This window comes from Scyliorhinus torazame, chromosome 3 (assembly GCF_047496885.1).
Source record: "Scyliorhinus torazame isolate Kashiwa2021f chromosome 3, sScyTor2.1, whole genome shotgun sequence".
Classification (NCBI taxonomy): domain Eukaryota; kingdom Metazoa; phylum Chordata; class Chondrichthyes; order Carcharhiniformes; family Scyliorhinidae; genus Scyliorhinus; species Scyliorhinus torazame.
The window spans coordinates 129,304,246-129,322,293 of record NC_092709.1 but is presented as its reverse complement, the minus strand read 5'-3'; the positions used below and the strand labels follow the sequence as shown (position 1 = coordinate 129,322,293).

The 18,048-nt window shown below is 47.9% G+C and overlaps 1 protein-coding gene and 1 long non-coding RNA gene across 5 annotated transcripts in view; one reads left to right on the top strand and one right to left on the bottom strand.

The window, feature by feature from the left end:
* Positions 1-8,384, bottom strand: part of LOC140408675 (uncharacterized) — a 176,979-nt gene extending 168,595 nt beyond the window's left edge. The window contains exon 1 of the long non-coding RNA XR_011940170.1: positions 8,363-8,384. This is a non-coding gene — a long non-coding RNA (uncharacterized lncRNA). The remainder of the gene's footprint in view (positions 1-8,362) is intronic.
* The window catches only part of prdm5 (PR domain containing 5), a 581,469-nt gene that overhangs the window by 459,883 nt on the left and 103,538 nt on the right, over positions 1-18,048 (top strand). The gene's annotated exons all lie outside the window — the stretch shown is intronic.

Sequence of the window (18,048 nt, the reverse complement as noted above, 5' to 3'; positions counted from 1 at the left end):
CATAACCCAGTAACCCCACCCAACACTAAGGGCAATTTTGGACACTATGGGCAATTTAGTATGGCTAATCCACCTAATCTGCACATCTTTGGACTGTGGGAGGAAACCGGAGCACCCGGAGGAAACCCCCGCACACACGGGGAGGATGTGCAGACTCCGCACAGACAGTGACCCAAGTCAGGAATCGAACCTGGGACCCTGGAGCTGTGAAGCAATTGTGCTATCCACAATGCTACCGTGCTGCAATGTAGCTCTTTCTACCACAATTTCTTTACACGCAGTCTTTCCTCCAATAATCTGCTGCTGAGTGCCTGGTTTTTGCACACCAAAGGCAAGTGCGAGTCTGTATTTGCGTATTGGTTTTAGCATATATCTTGTGAATTCTAGTGCTTGAGCTCAACTGTTGTGCTTCTTTGGCTGTTAATTCCATGGATACATCAACTTCCAAAGCTTTCTTTAAGGTCAGATTGCTTTCAGTCAACAACTGCTTTTGAGTAGCTTTGCTCCTTAAACCAGAGACTAATCTATCTCTGAAGATAACGTTTAACACATCCCCGAATTCACAATGTTCAGCCAGTCTTTTCAGGGTAGCTACAAATTGTGTAATCGATTCACCTTCTTCTTGGTTGCGCTTATGAAACCTCAACCTTTCTGCGATGATTAAAGGTTTTGGTGAATCGTGGTCGTGCAAAATTTCCACTATTTCTTTGTATGTTTTTGTGCCTAGCTTTTCCAGCTATACCAGACTCCGACGGACGTTAAACGTTCCTCCCGCCTGCCCATTATGCTCAGGAATGTTGCGACTTTTATCTCTGCTACTATCTTGTTAGTTTTAACACAATAATCTAACCGTTCTATATATAAGCTCCATCGCTGAGTATTCTCACCAAATGATCCCACGGCACCAAAAACCCCAGCCATTTTTCTCTTCGGAGGGACCTGTGTTTTTCTTTAAGTTTAATACTATCAAACGCTTTTGGTCAACCACTGATGACGGGTTCCCCACTTGGACTTTTTCCTACTTTTTAGAATGTATCTATTTTGTGTGTTCTGAAATATCCCTTGAAATATCTGCCATTGAAACTCTATTGATCTATCCATTAAGCACATTTGCTAGTTCACTTTATCTAGGTCTGCTTTCATGCCCTCATAATTACCCTTTTATTTAAGGTTAACATACTAGTCTTGCACAAATGTTAAATTAATCTTATTTCATTGTTCAATACCAGGTCTAGTAGGTCGAGCAGGTCTAGCCTGCTCTCTAGTTAGCTCTCCGGTTTCCTCCTCCCTAGGCAGCACGTTGGTGCAGAGGTTAGCACTGATGTCTCACGGCGCCAAGGTCCCAAGTTCAATCCCGGCTCTGGGTCACTGTCCGTGTGGAGTTTGCACATTCTCCCCGTGTTTGCGTGGGTTTCGCCCTCCACAACCCAAAGATGTGCAGGGTAGGTGGATTAGCCACACTAAATTGCCCCTTAATTGGAAAAAATTAATTGGGTACTCTGTATTTTGGCAACTTCCCTGTCCAGCAGTAATAGGATGAGACCCGAAGTTGGTATTAATTGCCTACTTCAGGGCTTCAAGTAGCATTCTGCATTAGAAGACCATCCATGAGTTTTCCCATCCTGGACCTAAATCTTGTAGAGTCAGGAACACGGCAGAGTCCTACCCTACATCTTCACATCAGATTAAATGTCCACCTGCCTCCAAACTTGCTGGGGGGGAGGGGGGAGGGGGGTGGAAACAGGCATTAAATAAAACCCATATTTCTCTGCTTCTCCGCAGAGTCATAAACTGGTGTAGAATCAATGAGCCATATAAGAAAATAAGCAAATTATTGCGGATGCTGGAATCTGAAATCCGAACACAGAATGCTTGAAAAACTGAGCAGGTCAGGGAGCATTTATAGGGAGAACAAAGAACAAAGAAATGTACAGCACAGGAACAGGCCCTTCGGCCCTCCAAGCCCGTGCCGACCATGCTGCCCGACTAAACTACAATCTTCTAGAAGTTAACGTTTAGAGTCCGTTTGGCTCTTCATCAGAACTAAAGGAAAGAATTATCTCTCACAGCTACACTTGAATATCCAACGCGTTTTCCCTCTCTTTCCTTCTGATGAAGAGCCAAACTGACTCGACATTAACTGTTTCTCTCACTACAGGTGCTGCCAGACAAACTGAGTTTTTCCAACATCCTCTGTCTTGAGCCACATAATAACTTTGGCAAATCTTTGAAATGCATATAAAATTAAAAGAAACCAGGCATTGAAAAGAATCCCTTTGAAAAATATTTCTTCTTTTACATTCCAGTAAGTCTGCCAACTAAACATAGGCAGTGAAAGTCCGATTTGAAGAAACTTTTAATCTTCTTAACACCACTTAATCTTCAAATAAACAAACATGCAATATAATAACACTTCAAAGAAAGATAGCAGGCGGGATTTTTCAGCTGCGCCCGCCCGTGACCAGAAATTCCCAACCAAGGTCAATGGACCTTTACATGGTCCCTGTCCCATCTGAGGCTACCTTGCCGTGGACGTGGCCGAAAAATCCAGCCCAAAATTATTGCAAGCTAATAAAACTGCCAATCAAAAAAGCTGAATGCATTAGTCCTTCTTGGAGCTCAACAAAACATTCATAATAAGGACATCTGGCAACTGTATCAGTAGAAGTAGGCTGAATTGATGGCCTCATTATGAACACATCACTGAGCTTCAAGACTGACTACTACATTTAGCTCTTTGGGTAGCTGGGAGATATGAGGGGGCCATGGGAGGTATGAGGTGAAATGGTAGGAGCATGGGAGAAATGAGGGAAATTTCTCCCTCATGCGTGAGGGACATGTGTGATATGAGGAGCTTGATATATAGGAGACATAACGGGGCTAGATGGGATGAGATATGACGAGGCATGATCAGGATATGGGAGATATGATGTGACATCGAGAGGGGATGTGGGTGGATGAGGGCGAGAGGGCTGAACAACTATGAATACAACTGGGCAACTGTCCAAGTAAATGGTGGCGAGCCTTCTAACCTGCTGACCATGCCATCCACCATTTTCTGTTGCCACCTTGGGAGGCGGTGGCACAGGCTCCATCCCGTTCCCACCACCTCAGAATGAAAATACAGCCGATAAGATACTGTCAAGTCAGGCTAGCTTGCAGTGAAAGGTAAACTCCCGACCCCAATTCATGATATCCACTTCAAAGATAAAAATCCGACCAATAGGTTTAAAAAGTATACACTCACTGGAAAGAATGCAGGAAAGTGATCAACTTTGTGCACAAAGAGAATGGACTGTGAGGAAAGTGCACAGATGTTCAAGCTCCATGGCCTACAAAAGGCAGCTATGTGAATGTCTCATCAAAGACATAGAGGGGTTGCAACAGATTTAAGTACATGGCCTGCAGTGTGCCAGGAGATCTGTCCTTGCTTCAGTTTATAAGAACCGAAGGATGTAAATAAATTGAACACAAAAAAATGACCTTGCTGCAGGAAACGTTGAGTGTGGGAGTAAAATATTTCCCTTTCAGAAAATTTAAAGGGACTTGGATGCATTAAGATAGATGGCCATATAAGGGATCAAAGATTCTTGGAGCTTTTATTAGCCGCTTATATATTTGTCAACATTTTCAAAAGCTGTAAGGGGCATTAAATAAAATCTGTGAACACGTTGTGTAGTGGTCCCTCCCCACCAATCTGATGGATTAGAATGTAAGCATGCAGGAGAAGACAGCTAGGCTAAATGCTGTATAATAGCATCTGCTGATCGCAGGGACAGGTGGGGGAAATAAATGGCGTATTAGAAGGAAACTCTCAGGGTAAGAATACTGCATAGTAATAGATACCCACTCGATGACTCAGAACTGCATGCTACAAAGTGTTTACCATCAACCTGTTCCTGATTTACTGCTTACCCATACCATGCCCTCACACAATCTTAGTTTGTAAGAACTCACAAGTACCTATACTTCAAAGTAGGTCAGGAAGGAGCATCAGAGGCATAAATTTAAATAGTGAAGACTAAATTTAAAACAGATATGTAGAGCAAATTGTTTACTCAAAGAATTAGTAATGTTTGGAGAAGTTCCCAGTCAGGTTGATAAGACACCAAAAGCATTAGGGGCATTTAAAATGCCATGTAGATATTAAAATGGGAAAGTTAGGATAGCAGAGGGATGAATTTCAGTCATTTGCTTACATTATGTTCTTATTGAGAATCGGTTCATTGGTTATTACGTTTTCACTTCGTTCCTGTGTGAAAGGAACCACAAAAGGAGAAATAACATTTGATGGCGCAATTTAACCAAAATGTTTCCAAGTGTGGTAGTGAGCGGAAACAGCCCCGAGCTTCCCGACGCTCGGACCAGCGAGGTCGTCACCGCTATAAAACATTAATCTGTTCACTTAACAAAGCCCCCCAGGCTTCACGTGGCCAATGATGGTCCCGCCAGCTGATTCATCAGGACCGCGCTCGCCAGTCCCCTGCTAACAAGGGCGAGTAGCACTTAAACCACCAACCCCATTCAGCTCACAGCCATGCTTCTGAGAAGACCAGCTCCACAATTCAGTGATGCTGACCTGGGCAGACTATTGGATGCGATCGAGGTCAGATGGGTTGCTCTGATACCCCGAGGGTGATTATTGGTTTCTTCCTATGCTACAGCGAGATCCTGATTTTGCCAACTGGGTGGGCCGGTTTAATCACAAACAGGTCAGTGCCCGGCATGGTTCTCGATTTTGACCCCTCCCGTGATCTAATGGCTCCGTCATGCCCTCGCTTATGTGCAACGCAACCATTAAATCAAACCCTGAGTATATTGAGGGGACAATCACAGTGGTGTAATTGCAGCAAAATCTACCCAGGATTTGAGAAGTAAGGAGCAAGAGTTTACATACAAATATCTCACCTGTGTGCCATCGAGTTTCAGACAGGGATTCAAGATAAACTAAGTATTTTCGCAGTTACACACAAACCAAATACACTAATGTAGTAATGAATTAAGGGAAATATGGTGCATTTTAATTAAATTAGATATGGCAGGTTTTGCATTTATTTAGTGGTTATACAGTTGGATGCAGTAAGAAGTCTTACAATCATGAGGATTCACCTGATGAAGGAGCAGCGCTCCGAAAGCTAGTGATTCGAAACAAACCTGTTGGACTTTAACCTGGAGTTGTAAGACTTCTTACTGTGCTCACCCCAGTCCAACGCCGGCATCTCCACATCATACAGTTGGATGTCACCGTTGAATAATTTTGCATCATTTTCATCAAATGCATCGTTACTCAAATGTAATTCTTCGTAGTTTCTCATTAAAGAGATGGTCAATCATTTCTGGATTAAGTTGACAGTTGTAGCTGCAAGGTTTTCTTTTTTTTTAATAAAATGCCTTTATTCATAGCTTTCAACAATATCAAGATTCTTTGGGGGTTTAAAATTATGAAATAATTACTTACTGCTACATCTCACAGGATATCAACATGGGTGTAACTCCTGAAACCCAGGGAAATGTAAGGGAAGCACCCCTGCCTCTCCCTCCCACTTATGGAATTTGCCCCAATCCACATGACTTTCGCCCCCACCCCCCCTTCAACTCCTCAAAACCCAACCATGGTGCACTTCCCCTGCCAACAACCCCACCCCCAACCACAATTGCATGGTCCCCCTGGCTTGGAAGTGGTTAGACCTTTAAACCTACCAGATTTGCAGCAGTCCGTGCTATGAGAAAGTGGGACTTGCCTCCTTGCATACGACTTTGAAGCCTTTGACAGAAGGCCCCAGGGACGCTCTAAACTGCACCATTCTTGCCTGGCCTGAATCGGAAGGTCAGGCAAAAAAAGATGGGAAAAAATCCAAGGTGAGAAATTAGGAGCAGAGTGGCAATCCGGTAGCATTGTGGATAGCACAATTGCTTCACAGCTCCAGGGTCCCAGGTTCGATTCCGGCTTGGGTCACTGTCTGTACGGAGTCTGCACATCCTCCCCGTGTGTGCGTGGGTTTGCTCCGGGTGCTCCGGTTTCCTCCCACAGTCCAAAGACGTGCAGGTTAGGTGGATTGGCCATTCTAAATTGCCCTTAGTGTCCAAAATTGCCCTTCGTGTTGGGTGGGGTTACTGGGTTGTGGGGATGGGGTGGAGGTGTTGACCTTGGGTGGGGTGCTCTTTCAAAGAGCCGGTGCAGACCCGATGGGCCAAATGGCCTCCTTCTGCACTGTAAATTCTATGATAATCCGACTCTGCCTGTCTCTCTGAGGAAGTTCAGACCCAGTGTAACTCATGGCTGATGTTTCTTGATGTGCATTTGTCTGAAATTGAAAAGCAAACTTTTAGACTTGAGGATACCTTTGGCGTTGAAATTCTGCTAATTCTGCTGTCATAACAGGTACTTTGGTTTGTTTTCTGATGGGGTAATATTCCAGCTCCACACTGTCAGTGAGCAGCCTCACCCTCTGATGGTGCATATTATATAGTTAGCTGATGACCATGCTTGATATTCGAACCATTATTTTAAGTGGGTATAGAATGATGCACAATGTATACCCAAAGTTTCTGTATGTTCTGCCAGTGGGCAGCAAGAAGTCCTCAAATTGTGTGAATGGACTTAAACATAAATATAGGCAATTGGACATTCAGTTAAAAGCTGGTTGCTTTAATAGAGGGCTTCAAAGGACAGGGAGCATCAGGGATGTTTTTCTAGATTATAGGTCACCCTTCAGTTTTCAAATTTACAATGGATGGATGGAACTCATATTTCAGACCCTGAACAGACAAAACAATATACTTTCCTCAATTTCTTCAGAGCAGTCTTCCGATTGAGGGCCCTGCAGAACTAACTCAGTATAGGAATCCTCGGAGGAAACAGCAGAAAGGATTTGTACAGAAAACACACCCTCTTTTTACAGCACTAGCTGCTGCATTCTGGCAACTGAAGGGGCATATTTGGGGAGGGGGGATAAATGTTGTTGGTGGGGTGGGAAGGGAGAGTATAGTTGTGAGGTGGAGCATGGTAGTTGATGTGGTGGGAGAGGTTGGCTATGGAGTGGAGGGAGCTGGGAGAGGAGGGTGGTGGTTGGGGGGGGGGGGGGGTCCAGTGTGGGGTTGGGGGTTCAGTAGGATAGTTAGAAGTGGTTTTAATCCTTCTAATTTTTCCATGGTAACTATTTTGGTTCGCGAGTCGGAACATCCTGATTTAACTCTGAGTCTCAGATGGTTCCCAGTTCAAGCATCCATTGGAAATTTAAACTTTCCGGGCAATTCCAATGTAGTCTTGACATGGAGACTTTTGTGGTAGTTCCCCTGTGCATCATCCTTGGTACCTCATCACCCGTCCCCAGGGAAACAGAAGTCCTGGGCATTCTCGAGGGCTCCTCTACAATGTACTATTTTGTGGGATAGAGGGAGGCAATTCTTCAAATTTAATAGATTTAAAGAATGTGAATTTTGAATGTGAGTTCATTTTGCTGATCATACCCAAAGTCTCATAGATTGCTTCGATATACATCACCAATGACTCTCAAAATGTTCAAGCCTAATACCTTACCATCGCCAACTGCTTTCATCCAATGAAAACAAGTAGAATCATCCTGTCAATCCTATCACAAAAAGGACACATGAGCTTCCCAGGAAATAATGTGCGTCTGTCAATAATAAAGACTTTAGGCCCAGTATTTGGAATTTAACTGCATCACTATGCATGCTTTTGTTTTGCATGATTGACAGCTTTGGCTTTCAATATCAGTCGCAGAGAAGTGGGAGGCTGATGAGAGAGCCGTTGGTCAGGGGAGGGATGCCAATCGCCTGGATTGGGAAGTGGGTTTGCTGGCTTCCATATGAGTTGAGGGAGCAGCACTTCTGCTATTCCTGACCCACAAGTAGTGCTGGAAAAACACCTGTTCCATGCAGCTGTCCCTGCTTTCAATGCTGAGTTTCCCGAGGCTCGGGGAACCCCATTGACCAATAATAAACCTGAAACATAGATAAAATCTGAAGTGTTTCGGGTTTAAAAGTTTTATGTACTAATATCACACCTGACCAAAATTACAATCATGTAATCTGTTCCCTTCCATGTGACCAGCATGATGTATTTTGTTTGCCGTCTCCTGATTTCACAGAGATAACTCCTTTTATACTGGTTTGAGTGCTACCATCCCAATAAAAGATGAGATACTGTGGAAAAATATTAATGTTGTACTCGCTGCAAAGTGAGATATTTGTTCTCATATCCCTGTACAATTGAGCATTGCCCAGTTCCACAATTAACTGGTCCATTTTAAATAGCATCCATCCACATGGTTCATATTTCCTGAACCAGCATGGATTCCTTTTTCCCTAATCATTTTGAAATCCATCTGCCTTTCCTTACCTCAGCATTTACTCCATTCAGTTTGGTTGATTCTTCTAAACTTTGCTTATTTTAATCACCAGGCCAATCTTGGCACCATCAGCACTTTTTGTATTCTAAGTATGTTGCATAATATTGTTTTTGCTAAGTGTAGATGGTAAACGACCTCGAAAAAATTGTGGTGTAGCTTCATGTAGTATTTCATGTTAAAATGTCTCAATTTACTGCACAAGACTTTGTCATGTTGTTATATCAGTGGAACTTAATTGTAATGTCATATTCTTTCTGCTTTTCTTTTGTTTGTTTTTTAAAAGACTTTTCCCTTTTCTGCCAATTTTCTTCTCCTCTTGCTTCACCTTTCCTGTCCTCAGCTCAAGGCAATAACTCTTTGTTGGGTTATAGTTCCATGGGCTCAATTTAACTACCGGTACATTGCCTAAATGGTCATTTTTCATGTAAAGCCTAAACAACGAGTGTGAAGTCACAGAATCACAGAAATACACAGTGCAGAAGAGGCCCTTCGGCCCATTGAGTCTGCACCGGCACGTGAAAAACACCTGACCTGCCTACCTAATCCCATTTACCAGCATTTGACCCATAGCCATGAATATCATGACGTGCCAAGTTCCCATCCAGGTACTTTGTAAAGGATGTGAGGCAACACACCTCTACCACCCTCCAAGGTAGTGCATTCCAGACTGTCAGCACCCTATGAGTGAAAAAGGTTTTCCACACATCCCCCCCTGCTCCTCAACTTGAACTTGTGTCCCCTTGTGACTGACCCTTCTACTAAAGGGAACAGCTGCTCCACCCTATCCACTCCCCTCATAACCTTGTACCCCTCGATCAGGTCACCCCTCAGTGGTCTCTGCTCCAACGAAAACAACCCAAGCCTATCCAACCTCTCTTCATAACTAAAATGTTCCATCCCAGGCAACATCCTGGTGAATCACCTCTGCACCCCCTCCAGTACAATCTCATCCTTCCTAAAATGTGGTGACCAGAACTGCACACAGTTCTCCAGCTGTGGCCTCAACAAAGTCTATACAACTTCAACATGACCTCCCTGCTTTTGTAATCTATGCCTCGATTGATCCCATATGCCTTTTTCACCACCCTTTCGCCTTCAGAGATCTATGGACAAACATGCCAATGTGCCTTTGTTCTTCGGAACTTCCCAGTGTCAGGGCATTCATTGAATACTTCCTTGTCAAATTAATCCTTCCAAAGTGTATCACCTCACAATTTCAGGCTTAAATTCTATCTGCCACTTTTCTGTCCATTTGACCACCTATTTCTTCCTGTGACCCAAGATAATTAACCTCACTGTTAACCACCCAGCCAATCTTTGTGTCATTCGCAAACTTACTGATCTTACTGCCCACATATTAGGGGACCCAACACAGATTCCTGTGGTAGGCCATTGGACAGTAGTAGGGCATCTTGTCAAAGGCTTTGCTGAAATTCATATAAACTACATCAACTGCACTAACATCACCTACACACCTGGTCACCTACTCAAAAAATTAGGCAAATTTGTTAGACATGACCTCTCTCTGACAAAGCCATGCTGACTATTCCTGATCAAACCTTGCCTCGCCAAGTGCAGATAGATTCTCTCCTTCAGAATTTTCCCTACCACTGACATGAGGTTCACTGGTCTGTAGTTCCCTGACTTATTTCTACAACCCTTTTCAAATAGCTGTTGTCCGGTCCTCTGGCACCTCCCCCATGGCCAGAGAGGAATTAAATATTTGGGTCAGAGCCCCTGAAAACTCCTCCCTCACCTCCCACAGCAGCCTAGGACACATTCATCCTGACCTGGAGATGTGTCTACTTTTAAGCTTGCCAACACCTCCAATACATTATCATCCCTATATCAATTTGCTCAAGAACCTCACAGTCTCTCTCCTTGAGTTTCATACATCCTCATTCTCTTGGGTGAAGATGGATGTGAAGTATCCGTTCAACATCCGAACAATGTCCTCTGGTTCCACGCACAGATTACCACCATGGGCCCTACTCTTTCCCTGGTTGTCCTCTGCACATTGATATACTTACAGAATATCTTAGGATTTTCCCTACTTTTACCTGCCAAGCTTTCTCATATCCCCACTTTGCTCTCAAAATTGCTTTCTTAAGCTCAACCCAGCACTTTCTGAACTCCACTAATGCCTCCACTGATTTGCTCCCCTTGTACTTGCTAAAAGCCTTGCTTTTCCTTCTCACTGTATCCTGATTATCTCTGATTCCGAGGTTCTCTGAGCTTGTAACTCCTTCCTATCACCCTTGAGGGAACTTGTTGGGCCTGTATCCTCCCCATTTCCTTTTTGAATGCCTCTCACTGCTCTTCTGTAGGTTTCCCCACAAGTATCTCTTCCCAGTCTACCTTGGCCAGATGTTGGCTTACTTTACAAAAGTCCACTCTGCGCCAAAACAATTTTTTGTAACCTGTCTATTTCTTTGTCCTTGAAAGCTTAAATTTGTACCATGTTGTGGCAGCTATCACTAAAATGCTCCCACCTCAACCGCCTGTCCGGCTTCCTTCCCAGAAATAGGTCCAACACTGCGCTGTCCCTTGTTGGACCCTCCTACATATTGATCTAAATAGTCTCCTGTATACACTTTCAGAAATCCACTCTATTTAAGCCTTTAACACTATGATTATCCTAATTAACATTGGGATAGTTCAATTCATCTCATATAATTACCCTATTGTTATTAATTTTACACACCTCCATGAATTGTTCACAGATCTGTTCCTCAATTTCCCGCTGACTATCTGGGGATCTATAATAAACAACTAGCAATGTGGCTGTCCCTTTTTTATTCCTTTTTTATAAAAAATATATTTATTCAAATTTTTCAACAAATTTTCAACACAACCCCCCCCCCCCCCCAACCAGAAGAAAGAAACAAGAACACAACAATCAGAAATTATACATTGGATTTCCCCCATTTACAATAACCCCCCCATATAACATTTAAAGACACAAATAGGGAAAAAAAAAACACCTTCACCCAAACGCCACCCCAAAAGAACCCCCCCCCCCCCCCCAACCCCCGGGACCTCCTCCTAACGCTCCGCGAGATAGTCTAGGAACGGTTGCCACCGCCTGAGGAGCCCCTGCACAGACCCTCGCAAGGCAAACTTTATCCTCTCCAGCTTGATGAACCCTGCCATGTCATTGATCCAAGCTTCCACACACTAGGGGGCTTCGCATCTTTCCACAGTAACAAAATCCTCCGCCGGGCTACCAGGGATGCAAAGGCCAGAATACCAGTCTCTTTCGCCTATCCCGGTTCGTCCGATACCCCAAATAATGCTAATCCCCAGCTCGGCTTGACCCGGGCGTTCACCACCTTGGACATAGTCCTCGCAAAACCCCTCCAAAACCCATCCAGTGCCGGGCACGACCAGAACATATGGACGTGGTTTGCCGGGCTCCCCGAGTGTAGCGCACAAAGACTCCGAGAGACGAATAGAGTGAAGTCGATGAGGCTTTATTAAGCGTGTCTGTTCCCCCGCAGCTCGGTAGTTGACTGGCCTGCGGGGGAGGACTCCGGCTTCTTATACTCCGCCTTCAGGGCGGAGCTAGAGGTCAATGGCCAACCAGGACCCGGGATCTGTCAGCCAATGACATTAGGGCTTCCAGTCCCACATGACCCCTAATACATACTACCACACCGAGCACCTCCCACATCTGTCCTCCACACCAAAGAACCTACTCAACCTCGCCCCTGTCATATGCGCTCTGAGAGTAACTTTGAACTGTATTAGGCTGAGCCTGGCGTAAGAGGAGGAAGAATTAACCCTACTCAAGGCATCAGCCCATAGACCCTCATCTATCTCCTCCCCAAGCTCCTCCTGCCACTTGCCATTTAACTCCTCCACCGAGGCCTCCTCCTCTTCTTTCAGCTCCTGGTAAATCGCCAAAACCTTGCCTTCTCCAACCCACACACCTGAAATCACCCTGTCCTGAATCCCACGTGCCGGAAGCAGCAGGAATTCCCTCAACTGCCGCCTCACAAACGGCCTCACTTGCATGTACCTGAAAGCATTTCCCGGGGGTGGCCCAAACTTCTCCTCCAGCGCCCCTAGGTTCGCAAATGTCCCATCGATGAACAGGTCTCCCATTCTTCTAATCCCTGCCCGACACCAGCTCCGAAACCCCCCCATCCATCCTTCCCGGGACGAACCGATGATTCTCCCGAATCGGGGACCAAACCGAGGCTCCCACCTCGCCCCTGTGTCGCCTCCACTGCCCCCAGATCTTCAGCGTCGCCGCCACCACCGGACTCGTGGTGTACCTTGTCGGCGAGAGCGGCAGCGGTGCCGTCACCCGTGCCCTCAGGCTTGTGCCCACACAGGACGCCATCTCTAGCCTCTTCCACGCCGCCCCCTCCCTCTCCATTACACACTTATGGATCAACGCCACATTGGCTGCCCAATAACAGCCACACAAATTCGGCACCGCCAGCCCCCCCCCGTCCCTGCTAAGCTCCATAAACACTCTCTTCACCCTCGGGATCTTATTCGCCCACACAAATCCCATGATGCTCCTGCTTACCTGTTTGAAAAAGGCCTTGGGGATCATAATGGGAAGGCACTGGAACGCAAAGAGAAACCTCGGGAGGACCGTCATTTTGATCGACTGCACCCTACCCGCTAGTGAGAGTGGCAGCATATCCCATCTCTTAAAATCCTCCCCCATCTGCTCCACCAACCGCGTCAAATTGAGCTTGTGCAGGGCCCCCCAACTCCTAGCTACTTGAATCCCCAGGTACCGAAAGCTCCTTTCCGCCCTCTTCAGCGGTAGCTCGTCTATCCCCCTTCCCTGGTCCCCTGAATGCACCACAAAGAGCTCACTCTTCCCTACGTTGAGTTTATACCCCGAAAAGTCCCCAAACTCCCTAAGGATCCGCATGACCTCCGCCATCCCCTCCACTGGATCCGCAACATACAACAACAGGTCATCGGCATACAACGACACCCGGTGATCCTCTCCCCCCCACCCCCCCCACCGAACCATTCCCCTCCATTTCCTGGACTCCCTCAGTGCCATGGCCAGCAGCTCAATTGCCAGTGCAAACAACAAGGGGAATAAGGGGCACCCCTACCTCGTCCCCCGGTACAGCCGAAAGTACTCCGACCTCCGCTGGTTCGTAGCCACACTCGCCACCGAGGCTCTATATAGCAGCCTGACCCAACTGATGAACTCTTCCCCGAACCCAAACCTCTGCAACACTTCCCAAAGATACTCCCTCTCCACCCGATCAAAGGCCTTCTCCGCGTCCATAGTGGCCACTACCTCCACTTCCCCCTCCACCGAGGGCATCATAATCACATTGAGGAGCCTCGGCACATTTGTATTTAGCTGCCTACCCTTCACAAATCCCGTCTGGTCCTCATGAATCACCCCCAGGACAAAGTCCTCAATTCTCGTAGCCAGCACCTTCGCCAGCAACTTAGCGCCAACATTGAGGAGCGAGATCGGTCTATATGACCCACATTGCAATGGATCCTTGTCCCGCTTCAAGATCAAAGAAATCAGCGCCCTGGACATTGTCGGGGGCAAGGTCCCCCCCCCTCCCTTGCCTTATTGAAAGTTCTCACTAACAACGGACCCATCAGGTCCACATATTTCCTGTAAAATTCAACCGGGAACCCATCCGTCCCCGGGGCCTTCCCCGTCTGCATGCTCCCCAATCCTTTAACCAGCTCCTCCAGCCCAATTGGCGCACCCAAACCAGCCACCTCCTCCTCCTCCACCCTCGTGAACCTCAGCTGATCTAGGAATTGTCGCATTCCCTCCTCCCCCGCTGGGGGCTCAGACCTGTACAGATCCCCATAGAAGTCCCTAAATACCTTGTTTATTCTCACTGCTCTCTGCACCGTATTCCCCCCCTCTATCCTTAACTCCACCAATCTCCCTCGCTCCCTCCCTCTAACGAAGCTGATGTGCCAGCATCCGACTCGCCTTCTCCCCATACTCCTACGTCGCCCCCTGCGCTTTCCTCCTCTGTGCCTCTGCTTTCCCCGTGGTCAACAGGTCGGATTCTGTCTGCAGGTTCTGTCACTCCCTGAGTAGCCCCTCCTCGGGGGCCTCTGCATACCTTCCGTCCACCCTTAAAATCTCCCCCACCAACCTCTCCCTCTCCCTCCCCTCTCTCTTCTCCCTGTGGGCCCTAATGGAGATTAGCTCTCCCCTGACCACCGCCTTCAACGCCTCCCAGACGACCCCTACCTGCACCTCCCCGTTGTCGTTGGCCTCCAAATATCTTTCAATACACCCCCGCACCCGCCCGCACACCCCATCATCCGCCAACAGTCCCACATCAAGGCGTCACAGTGGGCGCTGGTCCCTCTCCTCCCTCAACTCCAGCTCCACCCAATGCGGGGCATGGTCCGAGATGGCTATGGCCGAATATTTTGTTCCCTCCACATTCGGTATTAGCGCCCTACTCAAAATGAAAAAAATCAATCCGGGAGTAGGCTCTATGGATGTGGGAAAAGAAGGAAAATGCCCTGGCCAGTGGCCTGGAAAACCTCCATGGATCCACTCCACCCCCCGCCCCCCCCCGATGTTGAAGTCCCATCCCCCCCCCCCCATTATCAAGCTTCCTACATCCGGAATCCGACCCAGCATGCGTTTCATAAATCCGGCATCATCCCAAATTCGGGGCATATAGGTTCACCAGTACCACCCGCACCCCCTGCAACCTACCACTCACCATCATGTATCGACCTCTATTATCCACTACAATATTCAGTGCCTCGAACGACACCCGCTTCCCCACCAGTATTGCAACCCCTCTGTTCTTTGCATCCAGCCCTGAATGAAAGACCTGCCCTTCCCATCCCTTTCTCAGCCTAACCTGATCTGCCACCTTCAGATGTGTCTCCTGGAGCATAACCACGTCTGCCTTCAGTCCCTTTAAGTGCGCGAACATCCGGGCCCTCTTGACCGGCCCGTTCAGGCCCCTCACATTCCAAGTTATCAGCCGGTTCAGGGGGCTACTCGTGCCCCCCCCCCCCCCCTGCTGACTAGCCATCTCCTTTTCTAGGCCAGCCACGTGCCTGCGCCTCCCGCACCCTCCAGTCCCCCAGGTGGCGGACTCCCGCCCCGACTACCTCTCCTACTTCCAGCTCCCCTTTGGCCAATGCAGCAGCAACCCAGTTTCCCCTCCCCCTCCCCCCCCCCCCCGCTAGATCCTCATCTATCCATTTTACTCCCCCCATGTCACTCCCGTAAGTCAGCTGACTCCTGCTGACCCTGGCCTCTCCAGCCATTCCATCGACCCCCCAGTGTGAGAATCCCCCCACCCCTTGGCAGTCAGTGTGCGCTCCTCTCCAGCACTGCCCTTCCCGCCCCCACCCTTCCCTAACGCGGGAAAAGCCCGCGCTTTCCTGAGCCGGCCCCGCCCCCTCTGCCGCAGCTCCTTTTTGTGGCCTTACCCCAACTCCCCATCCCCGGGCCTCCACCCCCCCTCTTCCTCCCGCGGGGCCCTGCCCCTCCAACCCCGACGCCCACACTCTCCCACAGCCCCCACATCAAATCCTATCACCCATCCCCACCCAGCACTCAAACAACAAGAACATTCCCCAAACGCAGTAAACACAGTAAACATCCCCCCATGACCAACCCTCAATTTGAGTCCAATTTTTCAGTCTGGATAAAGCTCCATGCCTCATCAGGTGTTTCAAAATAGTGGTGCCGATCTTGGAACGTGAGCCACAATCGCGCTGGCTGCAGCATCCCGAACTTCACCCCCCTTCCGATGGAGCACCGCCTTAGCCCATTTAAAACCAGCCCTCTTCTTAGCCACCTCCGCACTCCAGCCTGGTAAATTCGGATCTCCGTGTTCTCCCACCTGCTGCTCTGCTCTTTATTGGCCCATCTCAAGACACACTCTCTGTCCATAAAGCGGTGGAACCTCACCACTACAGCCCTTGGCGGCTCGTTGGCTTTGAGTCTCCTTGCCAGGACCCGATGAGCCCCATCCAGCTCCAGGGCCCTCGGGAAAGCTCCCGTGCCCATCAGCGATTTGAGCATCGTGCTCATATATGCCCCGGCATTGGGCCCCTCCACTCCTTCAGGGAAACCCAGAATCCGAACATTCTTCCTCCTCAACCTATTCTCCAGGTCCTCAAATTTTTCTGCCCACCTCTTGTGCAGCGCCTCGTGAGCCTCCGCCTTCACCGCCAGGCCCAAGATCTCGTCCTCGTTCTCCGAGGCTTTTTGCCGCACCTCCCGGATCGCGCTCCTTGGGCCTTCTGGGTCTCCACAAGTTTCTCAAGCGCCATCTTCATTGGCGCCAGCATTTCTGTCCTCAGCTCCTCAAAGCAGCGTTTAAGAAACTCCTACTGCTCCTGCGACCACTGCGCCCACGCTGCTTGGTCTCCACCTGCCGCCATCTTGCTTTTCCTCCCTCGCACTTTCCGCTGCACCAGGATCACTTTTTTAACCGCTCCACTCCTGGTCTAATCCATATAATGTCGGGGGGACCTTGCTGTCACCTTCCCACACTGGAAGCCGTTGAACAAATGCCGTTGGGGCCCCTCTGAGGAGCCCTGAAGTCCGTTCCTGGTGGGAGCTGCCGAACGTACGACCTACCTAGGCACAGCCGCAACCAGAAGTCTCCCCCTTTTTTATTCCTAAGCTCTACCCACAAATATTCATTTCATGCCCTCTCCAGGATATCATCTCTCCTTACTGCAGTAGCTGACTCCTTAACTAATAATGCAATGCCTTTGCCTCTCTTATCCCCTCCTCGGGCATGCCTAAAGATTCTATATCCCGGAATATTGAGCTGCCAATCCTGCCCTCCAATGTCTCCGTGATTGAACATAAGAACATAAGAACTAGGAGCAGGGGTAGGCCATCTGGCCCCTCGAGCCTGCTCCACCATTCAATGAGATCATGGCTGATCTTTTGTGGACCCAGCTCCACTTTCCGGCCCGAACACCATAACCCTTAATCCCTTTATTCTTCAAAAAACTATCTATCTTTATCTTAAAAACATTTAATGAAGGAGCCTCTACTGCTTCACTGGGCAAGGAATTCCATAGATTCACAACCCTTTGGGTGAAGATGTTCCTCCTAAACTCAGTCCTAAATCTACTTCCCCTTATTTTGAGGCTATGCCCCCTAGTTCTGCTTTCACCCACCAGTGGAAACAACCTGCCCGCATCTATCCTGTCTATTCCCTTCATAATCTTATATGTTTCTATAAGATCCCCCCCATCCTTCTAAATTCCAACGAGTACAGTCCCAGTCTACTCAACCTCTCCTCGTAATCCAACCCCTTCAGCTCTGGGATTAACCTAGTGAATCTCCTCTGCACACCCTCCAGTGCCAGTACGCCCTTTCTCAAGTAAGGAGACCAAAACTGAACACACTACTCCAGGTGTGGCCTCACTAACACCTTATACAATTGCAGCAGAACCTCCCTAGTCTTAAACTCCATCCCTCTTGCACTGAAGGACAAAATTCCATTTGCCTTCTTAATCACCTGTTGCACCTGTAAACCAACTTTTTGCGACTCATGCACTAGCACACCCAGGTCTCTCTGAACAGCAGCATGTTTTAATATTTTATCATTTAAGTAATCCCTTTTGCTGTTATTCCTACCAAAATGGATAACCTCACATTTGTCAACATTGTATTCCATCTGCCAGACCCTAGCCCATTCACATAGCCTAT